General features: G+C 43.5%; 1 protein-coding gene across 3 annotated transcripts in view; it reads right to left on the reverse strand.

Annotated features, from left to right (window-relative positions):
• Positions 1–12599, reverse strand: part of fibcd1b (fibrinogen C domain containing 1b) — a 98684-nt gene that overhangs the window by 21658 nt on the left and 64427 nt on the right. The gene's annotated exons all lie outside the window — the stretch shown is intronic.

Below are 12599 nucleotides of genomic sequence, written 5' to 3' on the forward strand. Positions count from 1 at the left end.
CACAGAAGATGTCGCACCCGTGATATTAAAATGCAAACACGGCCAGAAAGTTTTGCAGCTGAGTACAATTTGCCCTTTTCTTTTTCGCCTGCGATCGCAATTATCCATGTGGCGAAAGTATAAATGTTGCACAGAGTAGGCAGAACAACTGCAAAGAGAGAAAGAGGATTTATATTTTCAGACTGCAGGCTTCAGGTCCTGACCGACGCGATGCTGAGGCGTTCCACATAACTTCAGACTAAGAATTTAACCTATATGTGATAAATATACCCATGTGTTACATCTAAAATTGGAGAACAATCTCAGCTCTCTATATAATGAGGCGCCATCGTCATGAGGCTGAAGTGTAAAATGATAATATGGCCCTTGGGATGAAAAATGGAAGTTTGATTTCTAAACATTCTTTGTATCTCTTGTGAAAACATAACTTTACTTATGTGGATGAACTGTTTCGGTGATGGAAATTGGTTCACCAAGGGCTTAGGGTTCACAAAAGCAGTGGAATATATGAATAAAATGGTGGATGCATCTAAATAAATTTCAAATACCAAATTTTGTATTATCGTTTTTTGAGTAGAGGTGTTGTGTCTCCCTACTTTCATCAAAACGAAAGAAGGACTGACATAAAATGAGGACTGAGAAATGACTTCATACTGCAGACCAAGCTTCATGGGGTGTGTGCAAATGAAAATTTCTGGGATTTAATGTCCTGGTCTGTGGGTATAAATGTCTCTTTGAGGAAACTTCACTGTAACTGTGTCTATGAACACGTCATTACTTTGTGCGATGATTGCGTGAACAGGGGTCCTGCTACCTACTCTAAATATGTGCAAATAGAATAAAAGAGCACCGATGAACTGTTTGCGTAACATTGCGTTTAGCAGGTTTCACCCCTTGCGGGTGTTTTGAGAATTACATGGGTCGATTTTTGTCTTATTTGTGCAGCGAAAGCCACACAATCCTTTTGTAAATTTGCCCCTAAGTATCCACAAACAGAATAATTGAAAAAAAAAGATACACAAAGAAAGGCAAAATGGGCCGTCGTCCTCACAGGAATTGTGATGTTCTTTGATTTGTGCTCTCTTTTGTAGATACAGTCCTCTTTAGATTTTTCCACTGCATGACAAGAATACAAATACAAGCCTCAGGATGCTGCATTGTGGCGGAGGCAAGCTGTGGAGGATGAATGTGTGTAAGGATGTATTTATGCTGGTCCCTGGGAAAGAAAAAGATTAGGAGGAATGGAATGATTTAAGAGAAGAAAAGCATGGTTGCAGAAGTTAATGTGTGGAGTAACTCTGTTCAACACGGTGGAGTATGACCTTAAAGGAGCTGCATTTAACGTTCTAAACGTAAATATAGCACCAAACAACGGAGCCCTTATGCTCAAATATGTACGGGCGACCGTCGAGATTAAGGCATTGTGGAAATCCTCCCAGTATTCAGACGCGACAGAACATATTTGAGATAAAACTAAGCTCCTGTAGTCCGACAGAGAGATTTCAGAGCGAGGCTGCGCTCACGTTCTTCTCTTCTAATGATGACGCACGCTTGTCAACAGTCAGAGCCCCTCAGTCGCAAAAATAAGAGCAATTTTAGTGGACGTAGATGACGGTGTCAGCTTGGCTCAAAAGGATTATGTCGCTGTCGCACTCAATACTGGAACCATTTTAAGAAGCTGCTAACCCTTTGAATCAATTACACATAAAAACGTTGCAAATTAGATGCAAAAACATGTCAAATTAGAGGCAAAACATAGCAAATTAAAGGCCCAAACATGGCAAATTAGAGGCTAAAATTTGGCAAAAACATGGCAAATTAGTAAAGTAACTTGGCAAATTAGATGCAAAAATACCAAAAACCCCTCTTTGTGCGCCAGGCAGTGTGTGGTCACATTCAAGTCAACAACCGTGAAGACTTTCAAAGCATCCTTCTTATTCCTTTTCTCTCTCTGTGTGGTTCAACGACACTAAGCTGTACCAACTATTTACCGGAATAACATGCGAACCAAAAAGACACAGTTTACATATCGCCTCCACACGGAGAGCATTATTTGATTGCAGAGAATAAACGCTCTGTAACGCATCCTGTCGAGCCCTTCCATCAGTCCCATTAGGCGCGTGTCCTCGTGTGGGCGTGTGCACAGACAGTATGTTCTCCCCAGGCGAAGGTTGAATGGGCTTCCCTGCTGTGTGTTGCTTCACCGCTTCTCTAAGCTCCGGGTAGTTATACAGCATGGGAGTTAATTGCCACAGGCTTTTTTTTTTGTTCTTGCAGCCACATTGATTTGAGATACAGGGGCAGGTTTTCTTACATGTAAAAAGAGACAAAGGTGAAGGTGGAGAGAGATGAAGGAAATTAAACTGCAAAAAGAAAGACAACCGACATTGTCGGCAATGTCTCAGTGCACCTACAGGTAGTAGTCGTCTTTGTCACTGCATTTCTTAAGCGTCTCTTCAATCCTCGTTCACTTTTTTTATTGAACATTTTCCTTTACCTTTTTCAGACTTGTCGCCATGTCGTTTTATTTCCTCCTCCCACTCCCCTATTCTTTTCCCGGTTGCCCTTTTTGATGTGAAGTGGCCCTCACTCGCCTTGGACTGCGACACACGGCCAAGTGTCAAACGCCCATCTCCAAAATTATAGTCATCCTCCTGACTCCTGTCTGCAACCCTCGCTTCCGCACAAACACACACACGCGAAACACGCAAAAAAACACCTTATTCTTCGTGGCTCACGTCCCTCGTGTGTAATCACACAAGCTTACACTACTCAGTTGGGGCTAAGAGCTCAATTATAGCCCTCGCGCATGCCCCACTCGCTGAAAGGTGAGCTGTATGTTAAGTAGTCAACGGTGCAATTTCTGCAGAATTCGGGGCAATTTTAGTGACAGGCGGGGAGGAAAGACTGCGGAGGAGGAAAACAAGGGTTTGCTTTTCTATCTCGTCTCAGTGGCAGCCGTAAGTGTGTCTTTAATGAGGCGGTCGGCCGAGGAATGTAGGTTCACGACGAGGTTCTCGCCAGATAGAGGACGACTTCCAGGCACACGGGCGTTATTACATCGCTCCTCTTCTCGTACTGCTGGGGGGCGGTCACAAACGTACCACGACGCGCTCTGAGCCACCTCACTCGAAACAGAATCGCTAAATATTGCACGGTAAAATCACTTTAGTGGCGCTAGAATGTAATCAATAGAGAAATAATGTCAGTTATTTTGCCTTGTTGGTGATCTTTTTTTCCCCATAATGACATTCACAAACTTAATGACCGACAAGAATCAAAACTACGTTTATTGGTAAAGTCTGCTTTCACGCTCGGGCATACAGCAAAATACCGTGAAACTCGGTTGCCAGCTGTGTCCCCGCTGTAGCTAGCTAGCGCTGCTGCTCGCTGGCTACAGCGGGTAGCTAGCAGCAGCAACAGTGGGAAGCTAACACTGCTGTTAGCTCTTCGCTGCTGTTGCTAGCCCCCCGCTGCTGCTGCTAGCCACCCACTGCTGCTAGCCATCAGCTGCTGCTAGCTCCAAGCTGGTGCTCCTGCTGCTAGCGGCGACATCTACCGAAGGTAGTAGCAACTTGTAACCCACATTTTTTTTTACAGTACACAGTATGAAGAGCAAATATGTAACTACTATATCACAGTACAATGTGCGTCCCTGGTTCTGGTTTGGTTTGCTGTATGTACAGACAGTACGAGTGCAACAAGGGTCTAAATAAATAAGTATGTGTAATTAATAAAATGATGGTGTTTTGGTGGGTCGTGTGCAGCTGTAGGCTGAGAACAATGGCTCACAGCTGCACAGCAAGTTGGAGGTTATGTACAGGGGGAGCTGGCTCTGCACAGCCATTGGGCAGATATTGTTTTGAGGCATCATGTGGGTGAGTTATCGGTTCATTACTGCAAAGACGCGTGGAGAGAAATTGTTTCTGTGCCCGATCGTTTTGCTGCACGCTGATCTGAATTAGGGGGCTGCAGCAGAAACGTTCAGACCCGGCATCATGACCACAGGATGAAGCCGTTAGAGCCTTCTAAATATGGCATTACATAAAGTTTCACTTTAGTTTTCTCTGTTGTTTACCTACAAATCTGAATCAAAACCACAAATGAAGTCTGGCATTACAGCATCTGGTTGCATCTCTCGCAACAGGAAATGACAAACGAGGACACGATACACAACATTTCCATCCACTTTTAGTCCCTACCGCCTCCGGATGAAGTTGTTTTAATTAAGCTTATTTTCAGTTCACATCTTCTACAGCTGGCTTATTAAACAGTTGAATGACTGTATTCACATTTTTGTTTGTTTTAGAGTCAAAACTATCCAACGAGGCTACACGTGTCCTAGTTTCCAGCGAGGAATGTTCCAGACCGAGTCTCACCAGAATTTCCCCCAACAGATCACCGGCGACAGTGATTTGAATCGGAAAAACCTGGCATAAGGGGGTTGAGTTAAAGTTGACGGGGGTCTGCAAAACATGTTTGATTACTCCTTTGGACCATCTGCTCTTTTCCCAGTTTGTGGCCAAACCAAAGCAAACCCAGCCGACAGTTGGCGCGTTCAATTGAAGTAACAACTCCAGTCGCATTTTCCTCGACTGGCACATGAAGAGCAACTTCTGCTCGGCCTTTTGATGAAGCTTTTGTATAAACCTTGAGGTTATTATATGTGCAGCGGAGTCACATAAAAAAAAAGCCCAGTGTGCCCTAGAGGCACAGTCATTCATGTAGATGACTGAGACGAACACACACATACACGCACACATACACATCCCTGAGGAATGCCAGAACGGGAAGTCTCACCAGCCTCTCCTGTTGCTTTGTCTGTCAGGCAGTTGGAGATTGAACCGCCGGCATACAATTGGATCACCTGTATGCAGGCTGATGCATGACTATACCTTCGAAATTGAACGTGTAGAATTTGTAGATCCCCCTCAAAATAAATTACTATGTGTAATGGGACCTTTATTTTATATTCTCATATAAGTAAATAGACTATCAAAGGTCATGTGACTTGTCGTTGCGTGCAGCAGACATGCAAATCCTCTTTTCTGTCTTCAAATAACAATCAAAGGAAATAGTTACACTACAGACGGGATGTTTCCAACACACTAACCCGAACCCACAATCTTTTCCGAAACCTCATGAAGTAGTTGTGTTGCCTGAACCGAACTGAGTTGTTTTCTATTAAGATGGAAGGTTACTTTGAAAAGGCTCGTATGCATGTAACGAGTGGAAATTGACACGTGTTTGCTGGAATTTAATAGGAAAACGCCCAAAGAAATGGACGATAACGTACACAGCAGATAGGTCGTATGAGGATACTTTGCTGTATTTGTTTTGAGTGAGTTCCAGGACAAGAAACCAGATCTTTGCGTACGGTTTCCGTTTCCACTAAAGACTTTTGCAGGATACGTGCAGTGCCATAATGACTGCTTCATTAACCAACGTGTTTGCCTCGTAGACAAACTGCGGGAGGGTGTGTGTGTGTGTGGGGGGGGGGGAATCCAGCAGGGGGGCTGCGATGTGCATCGGGTGGGCCGACACTAGTCTTTTCAAAGGACTGTGGAAAAAACCTGCCTGTCGCCGTTGCTCCTGTCACGCCAGCTTTACGGGGGGCAACACGACGGTTATGGAGTGTTTTTGAAAGAAGAGATAAGCTGCTCTCAGATCTGTGTGAAGACAGGAGCCAGTTAGTCACCACAGGCCTTCAGACAGAAGTGAGACATGCCATCTGGGCCCGGGGCTTTCCTGGTCTCGTCTCTGAAAGAGTCGCAAGACACCGATGCGCCGTGCAGGTTGACTGGCGGGAACGGTGCGTGATGGGATATCATTTGGAAGTGTGGGTTGTGTTGGCAGGGAGTTGAGGCCAGAAAGATTCATTTTGGGGCTTTTTTTTTTTACCATTTCTTGTCTTCTTCTTCTTCTGACTTCAATTGCATAACGGTGTCTGACGCTGTATTTTCTTACAATTTTTTGTAAATTGACAGAAGATGAGTTGAGAGAGGCAGAACCGTCGGCATCCTGTTTCTGTTCCCTGTGGGATGCCTGCTGCACTCTCTGTATCTGTGTCCCTCACGCCCGAGGCTCGCTCACGATTCCCCCAGAATAACGAGTCGTGAGTTTGGGCATTCTCGCTCCACGCTGGTCATCTGGTGATCCGAGCGTCGAGTTCACACACAAACCGGAGGCGGGACGCACGCGCCGGCCCGGAATAAAGGAAGAAAACTTCCTGCGGTGAGTAAAATAGGTTTGATGAAAGGAGCTGGAAAGGGAGGACAGCAGTTTGCCTGCACCACCGTGGCATCCATACGCCAACCTTCACTGATATGAAAAGATTCCCCCTAATTTCCCTGATCCGCCGGCTCTAAATAGGCGGAACGCTCCTTTTTTTTTTTGGGAGTAGAAAACCCAGCAGATATAATGCGATTCACCTCGCCAGGGTTCTACGTGACTCAGAGTGCAACAGAGAGTGAGCAGTAAGAGTAACAGTTAGTCTATCTTATCGCCCAGAGAGCGAAGATCCATCAGGCGCACACTGGAAAAAGCCAACGGTCGGAGCTTAAGCGGTACTAGCGAGCTTTCTCTGTTGCTTCAGCGGGCCGGCTGTTCCTCAAACTATACCATCTGCAAAAAAAAAAGAAGCCCTGTGTGTGTGTGAGGAATATGGTGTCAGCATGATAAGGGATCAGCAGTTTTTTTTTCCCTCCCAACCTCAAAATGCTTCAAGTGCAGTATCTGTGTCCGGGCTTTTTACCTCTACGTTTTAAAGGTTCTCTCCGTTTGATCATCCACGTCGTTATTGTAATTGTGTATCGATCGAAGGAAAAGAAGAAGAAGAAAAAAAACGGCATGATGAAATGACTGCAGTGTGACAAAGAGAAAAAGAAAAGTGAAACAAAAAGGGAGGGATGCATTTTCCACCTCCGTTGTAAATAAATAAACGGATGAGAGGATTCCAATCCGGCAGTTGGTATGACAACGAATTAATATTTATTTCTATTACTCGGAGGTAACAATAGAAGTAGAATTCCATTTAGAGGTATTGATTAAGCTGTTAATGCTTCACTGATTAATACAATTGTGCAGCGCCTAAGAATGTCAAGTGTTTCTGTTTGTCTTCCATACGGAAAAAGTGAAGAAATCTTTGACTCAGAATGAACACAATGAGATAATACTGACTTTGTTTTAGAGAAATTAATCACTTGAATGTAAAAGTTGGAATATTTAAATGCACTTTCAAAGACGCTACTATTTATTGTAGGGGGGGGGGGGGTTCAGGATTCACTGACAGTGTGAGCTCAAACAACAACTCAAACTAACAACCAAACCTTTTTTTTTTTTTTGACGAATGGCCTCATTTTAAAAACGTTTCTTCTGAATGTCAGTCCTCCTCTTCCCCTCCGACGACAGGTTTCACAAAAAGAAAAAAAGGACAAAAATGTCACAGTGTCAACTTTGCACCGATATTCCATGATTCTGTGAAACTCAGCGGACAGCAGCGTCGAGTTGTTTCTGTCGCAACACGTCGTTTACACAAGTGTGTATGCACATAAAAATTACAGCTGCAGTTAATGGACTCAAAGCTGGGAGAGAGAGAGAGAGAGAGGGCATGATTACGGCCTCTTTCGGGTGGATTTAAGTGCCGCTTTCAACACAATACAGAAGTATGTTATTGCAACAGGCCATTTGTAGAACTAGGTTAGTCTCTTTGGGAAGGCGTTAAACTGTTTTTAGGACCCACGTTACAGGTAGACGCGGCAAAAGCAGCCTCCGAGAGCAGGTGTCTAACGGATTTGATGGCGGCGATGGAATTGCCTTGACCCAGTTTTATGCTCTTTAAACAGAGTCCTGGGGAGGGGAAGGTTATTCATTGATACGTTAGTTTTTACAGGGAGACGCGCGGCATGGTGAATCCTATCTGAGCCGTATGGAGGACCGGCGATATATTACATGGTAGCCAAATAACGGCAGATCCACGATGCCATGGATGCCATATCCAAGACTCTTTGCAAGCGATCCGCAGCGCAGTCCGGATCGACATGAGACAACAACTTCAAGCCTAAAATTAATCTTCCAGAATTTCAACTAACTAACACCTGAGCTGAAGGAACAGATATCCGGTTGCGTTATCACAGGAAGGAAAAAAAAAGGGGGGGGGGGGGGCGCTAAATTGAGTTCATGTCTTGCACGTGGTCCCCAATGTGCTAGAATCTTCTCACACGTGTGATTGTGTCATCCTGCAAAGCAAACTAATACATGCAGGGAAGGACCCCACTTTAAAAGCACACGACGCTCGATGTGTTAACCCTCGACTGCTCTACTTCCCCTGAACGTTCTCACCAACGGCTCTTCTGAACGTAGACCCCGGCTGCACGTTAAGATAATGAGAGATGTAAAGATCAGCAGAGACGGGGCGATAAGGAGCAATATTTGTCCGACGGAGGTAACGGCGATGGATTTCTTTCTGGAGCATGGATCCATTCCTCCATATTTTTTGCCCTGAGGGTAATCGATGATGAGGGTGACGAGACAACGGCACACTGTGAATGCGCAAGGGTGCTCTGAAAAGGGTTCACAGTAGCACGCTGGCTCATTGAAATTCCCTGTGCTAAATCCGGAGCTTTCAATATTTGCACCTTTTTCCTACAGCGTACCGTTGGGGGGGATCGAGCCGACACATTTTTTTTATTACGGGTGCAATGGCCCGCGGGTCGGCAAAGAGAGACCGTAGATGTCCATTAATTCACATAACCTCTATATATAGTACATGCAAGCATTCCTATATCGAGCAAGGACACAGAGTGGTGAAGGTGATGGAGAACCAGATGATTATACCGTTACAGAGCATTGCGGGACCAAATGTTCAGCAGGCAGCCCGGCCTATTGACATCTTTATAATTATGAATTACTTTACGCTCACGTCTGATGGACAAGCGCCTGGAATAGATTCATGTTTACGTTGTGTTCCAGTAATTATTTCCATTTGTTTGAAGTGTAAAATACAAGTAGAATCCTAATAACAAGCAGTGACGTCTAACTACTGCTATACCACCCTTTGCCTCCAGGTGGCAGCACTCGTTAGTGTTCGTTAACGCAGATGTGTGTGTGTGTGTGTGTGTGTGTGTGAGAGAGAGAGAGAGAGAGAGTGCACGGCCCTGATGAAAGTCAGGAATGAAACAGAATTATAAAAATACACGTGTCATCATTAATTTACAGTCCAGTAACCAGATGAAACTGTTTTAATCATTAATGATGATGATGATGGAGATGATGGGAAATCATGGGAATATTGTCTATATATATAAATTCAATTCAATATATGAAGTTATGCGTATATATGTATATGCCATTGGACTGGACTCAGGGAGGAATTAATTATGTTTTCTGATTTCTTTGTGATTTAATGCAACGTATGTGTAATTCAGCCAGTAAAACAGCTGCATGATTTAGAGAAGTGACGCGCCGCCGCTCCGGGCGCCGAACCCCCGATGTACGCGGCTTTAATCAAGAGTGCTGATGGGGAGAGTATCTCAGCCGTGGTCTGTAACCTTGACCATGGCGAGCTCATGTTTTTTTTTTTTCCACCAGAAATAGACTTTTTCTTCAAGCTCCGCTTCCTCCAACCGGTCTGAGCTCGCGCACACTGCGATGAAAGCTTTTCTAAAGACACGGCGATGTCTCATTAACACGGCCGCTCGACCCACATTTCCTCAGGAAACTACATTTTCTGCAAATGCTTCAGCGCTTTTGGGACTTTTTTTTTTTGTGCATGTGTAAGCGGACCAGATTTGGAGATCAGTAATGCACTCATAAGGATTTCAGAGACAGCTCACTATGCCCGTGTTTCCCCGGCCCGTTGGTGCTGATTGGGCATTGAACCGTCGGGTTTCACGCCGGCGTTTAGAAGCCGAGTTGTTTTCACATCAACTTGGCGCGATGTGATGAATCCCCGGGTTGTCACAGTCACAAAATCCACTGTTCTTCGGCATGAGTCACCGTGATGTCGTGACATGTGTTAGATGCACTGTAAAAAATCGTAATTTTATTGAAAATGACTTTTTACTGTTTTTTTTTTAAAATCATATATAAATCACTGTAAAATTACAGTTATTATCTGAACATGAACAACCCAACTGTTGATTTAAGTATTACGCTAATAATATTAAATTACATTTCTTGTTATAGAAAAATGTTTTATGTTGGATTTTATGTTTTATATAAACAGTATTTTCACTGCTTTCTAGAATTACATAGAAATTCATGTAGGTCCTTTATTGAAGGTGTTTGATCGTAAAAAATATTTAAAAAAATATATATATATTTCTCCGCAGATCTTTAAGTGATACCACTTTATTGAAGGTGTTTGGTCGTAATAATACAGAAAAAAATATGTAAAATAACAGCGTTTCACTGCAAAACCTTTAACGAAAATGTCTTAATTTTAATTATTTTTTTTACATTTTTTTTTACAGTGTAGGCGAGCGGCAGCCCTAAAGGCTTCTGGGATCAGGACGAAAAGAGTGCACTTCAATGGTGGCCCGTGGTTCAGAAACACTACATCCTACAGCTCTCTCACCTCCATGAAATAAAAAAGCCTCCTTTAAAGATTGACTGACACAAAATAAGCACAACACATTTACCACCGTACGATGTTTGCGTGTACATACTGAGATAATATCTGAGATTAGGATGAGACCCAGAGAGACGCTGATTGTGTGATTAGACGTTCCTACAGGGTCTCGCTTCCTCAGCTAACTAATCAGGTCGCATGTCTTGTTTTTATTGAGCTTCATTGGTAGTCCATTTTCATACTTAACACCTGACGTGAGAAAACATGTTTTTCGGCCCTCATCTCATCACGTTCTCCCGCTTCTTGAACAAATGTCAGGCCAATTAAAAAAAAAAGAAGCCGGAAAGGCCAGTTGGTGATGGAAAGAACTGGTCGTCAATTTCCATACCGTACCGGGGAAACGTGTTGGATTATGAATGTAAAATAGATTTTTAAAAAAACACACATGCAACATCTGGCGCGGAGGTCTAAGCAGATGACTTTTAACTTTTTGAGACCCCTTGCATGCTTTTTTAATTAATGAATCCCTTTCAAGTCAACAAGTTTGCTCCATGAGACAAAAACTAATAACATGTGCAATCACTTTGTTATAAAAATGCAAAAAAATGTTATCTCTGTGCAAAAAATAACTAATATTTGGTGCAAAGATTACCACAAGGTAGTAAGTAAGTAAGTAAGTAAGTAAGTAAGTAAGTAAGCAAGCAAGCAAGTAAGTAAGTAAGTACGTAAGTGAGTGAGTGAGTGAGTGAGTGAGTGAGTGAGTGAGTGAGCGAGCAAGCAAGCAAGCAAGCAAGCAAGTAAGTAAGTCAGCCAGCCAGCCAGCCAGCCAGCCAGCCAGCCAGCCAGCCAGCCAGCCAGCCAGCCAGCGAGCGAGCGAGCGAGCGAGCGAGCGAGCGAGCGAGCGAGTGAGTGAGCGAGCAAGCAAGCAAGCAAGCAAGTAAGTAAGTAAGTCAGCCAGCCAGCCAGCCAGCCAGCCAGCCAGCCAGCAAGCAAGCAAGCAAACAAGGAAGTAAGTAAGTAAGTAAGTAAGTAAGTAAGTAAGTAAGCAAGCAAGCAAGCAAGTAAGTAAGTAAGTAAGTAAGTAAGTAAGTAAGTAAGTAAGTAAGTAAGTAAGTAAGTAAGTAAGTAAGCAAGCAAGTAAGGAAGTAAGGAAGTAAGGAAGAAGAAGCTCCCTCTCACCTGTAATACCTCGGCGCCCCACTAGAGGGTCGCGCCCCACACTTTGAGAACCACTGGCTTAAACGATGACGAGACACATTCGAGTCTCTTTAATGAGACGTGCGAGTGAAGAAGAGGAGTTTGGCTTTGGACAAAAAAAAGTTGATAATTTCACACTTAAATTCCTTCTTTGTTGGCATTCTTTTGCTGTCACATTTGAGGGGAGGCATGGACTAATGTGTCACGCTGCCAGCGAGAAATAAAAGGATTTGGACAAGCGCGCTCTGAGAAAATGCAAATGATGAGCAGAAGGCAACCGTTAAAAAGCTCTGAGGTAAAAGAAAAAAAACGGAAATAAATCATTCTGTTGTTCTGTTTGTCATGTGGACATCAACACACATTGTAATTGAGTTGTGTGTGTGTGTGTGTGTGTTTTTGTTGTGTCGTGATGTCTCTCAAGAAGTGCACTTTACACACGTATTTTGATTTGCTGCCATAATCTTTGTCGATGTCGCCGGAGTGGTTTTCATTATTGGATTCTTGATCATATGAAGGAGGTGAAGTCACCCGGAGTCTCTCCCTCCGTCTGTGTTTCTCTCCATCATTCTTCATCCAGCTACTTCACTCTGAGAGTTTCTCTCTTCCTCCTGCTTTCACCTCAAAGGCTGATATAGACAAGTGCATCATGGGTAAAACTCTATTACGACCATCAGTAACAAATGGTCAATTAAACTACAGTTATTTGACTCACTATAATTCAGTTATTGTATTAATAGTTCCTGTTATATGAAGTAATTAGTATTATAAATCACATCTGGTATGAACATTACTTTATGATTATATTCGTAAACTGTTTATTAATGCAAATATG

This window comes from Clinocottus analis, unplaced genomic scaffold (assembly GCF_023055335.1).
Source record: "Clinocottus analis isolate CAN_PGR_092001 unplaced genomic scaffold, fCliAna1.0.p SCAF_13, whole genome shotgun sequence".
Taxonomy (NCBI): Eukaryota; Metazoa; Chordata; class Actinopteri; order Perciformes; family Cottidae; genus Clinocottus; species Clinocottus analis.